The sequence below is a fragment of the Ricinus communis genome, chromosome 1 (assembly GCF_019578655.1).
Source record: "Ricinus communis isolate WT05 ecotype wild-type chromosome 1, ASM1957865v1, whole genome shotgun sequence".
Taxonomy (NCBI): Eukaryota; Viridiplantae; Streptophyta; class Magnoliopsida; order Malpighiales; family Euphorbiaceae; genus Ricinus; species Ricinus communis.
Window position 1 is genome coordinate 29,548,941 of NC_063256.1, and position 1,993 is coordinate 29,550,933.

General features: G+C 40.0%; 1 non-coding gene across 1 annotated transcript; it reads left to right on the forward strand.

The window, feature by feature from the left end:
- Window positions 1–487: 487 nt before the first annotated feature.
- Window positions 488–593, forward strand: LOC125369090. Its single transcript, XR_007214583.1, has one exon. It is a non-coding gene; the product is annotated as a small nucleolar RNA R71 (small nucleolar RNA).
- Window positions 594–1,993: the final 1,400 nt, after the last annotated feature.

Here is a 1,993-nt window from a genome sequence, read left to right on the forward strand (position 1 = left end):
ATTGGAATTCCTCCATCCAAAATTTTGATGATTCCTCCACCCTGGGTTGTATGTACTGTTGTAGGGATCATTATGCTGCCTACCTACATAAGTAACATGCTCAACGTTAGAAACATTAGTAGGCATAGAAGATGCAAACATACCTCCCGCATTACAATTCGCGCTGTAATGTGGTCCACCACAGAATTCACATCCGGGCTGAGCTGCTTGGACCGGCATCTGAAGTTGTTTTATCTTTTTAGAAAGTAGCTCTATTTGTACCGCCAAGGCTGCTGTAGGATCTACCTCGGCCCGATATACAACGGGCTTTGGACCTCTAGCCCGTGGAGTCTGCCACTAATAAGTGTTAGTGGCCATCTTTTCTATCAAATCATGGGCTTGCTCAGGTGTTTTGCTATTGATAGCTCCCCCTACAGCTGCATCTACCATTTGTCTAGTGGCTGTATTCATGCCATTATAGAATGTCTGCACTTGCATCTAGAGAGGAAGACCATGGTGTAGGCAACACCTTAACAAGTCCTTGAAGCACTCCCAGGCTTCGTACATCGATTCTCCTTCACCCTGCACAAAAGAAGATATACTATTTTGCATTTGAGCAGTCATAGCAGGAGGAAAAAACCTATTCAAAAATTTTTCAGCCAAAGAAGTCCAGGTAGTGATCTTTTTCGGTGGCAAGGACTGCAGCCATCTTTTTACTCTATCCCTCAAAGAGAAAGGAAACAGCCTCAACCGTATGGCATTATCGGTTGTTCCATTAATCTTAAAGGTATCACATATCTCCAAGAAGTTGGCGATATGCTCGTTCGGATCTTCGCTCGCCAATCCTCCAAATTGCACCGTATTTTGGATCATCTGGGTTTCATTCGGCTTTATTTCGGCTGCCGCGAGAGGCCTTACTATTCCAGTTTACATCCCTGCTAGAGAGGGCCTAGCAAACTCGTACATGGTCCTATTACCATCACCTCCATTTGCATTGTGGTTCTCCATCTCACTAGTTCCAAGAACAGGAATCTCTACTCCAATCTCCTCATCTACTGTCTGCAAACGCCTCCTTAGCAATCTAAGAGAGCGCTCGGGTTCAGGTAAAGGCTCTGTAAGATCAGGATTAGACTCCTGGTCATAAACTACCTGAGCATAACAAAGAACAACAACACCAACAAACAAAAATAAGAACAAAAACTATACACAGAAAACAAACTATAAACAAAAGAGAAATGACTAGACTAACAAATATCAAAATTTCAATTTATTTCACAGAAAACCGTTTCCCGGCAACAGCGCCAAAAACTTGATGGTTGCTAAGTCAAGCAAGACTACGACCTAAGGCAGTGTACCTATCAGTGGAGTATAGCTAACGACGAGTACCAAGTGTCGTATTCCCCAAAGAACGTATGAACCTAAACCTACTCAATCTTCTCTATTATCTAATCTTAAAAATGGCATTGAATGCTAAATACGAAATGAACTAAAGCTATTCTAATTGTTATCTAACTACCGCTACTAGGGAAGGATTAATTCAAGTTAAGAAATAACCCCTTGGGAATTCTTGTCTCTAGGGAATGGAAACTAAAAGTGGAATTGATTGATTGAATTCAATTTCCATGGGAAATTCTCTACGCAGTTAACGCCTTTCTCAAGGACACTAACATCTTAACTTAGATTAATTAGGTTGAAATCTCTTCCTAACTTTAATTATCCAAATTAGCATTATGTACCATTTAACACTATTGAGAGTTGTTAATTCTCAATCCGGTAGAACGAACACCCTATCTCTAGGCGAATTCAATTCTAGGTTGCAAAGGACAATCCAAACCTAAACGTCTTTCTCAAGAACATTCAAATTTTAAAAATCATTCAACAAGATAATGAGAACAAATCAATAAGCACTTCCATTGCAAACCAATATTGACAATCAATACATTCAATTCAAAAGTTAAGTACAAAAAAATCCCTAGATAAAGAACCCCAATGGGTTAACAAGTTTAGCTAATCA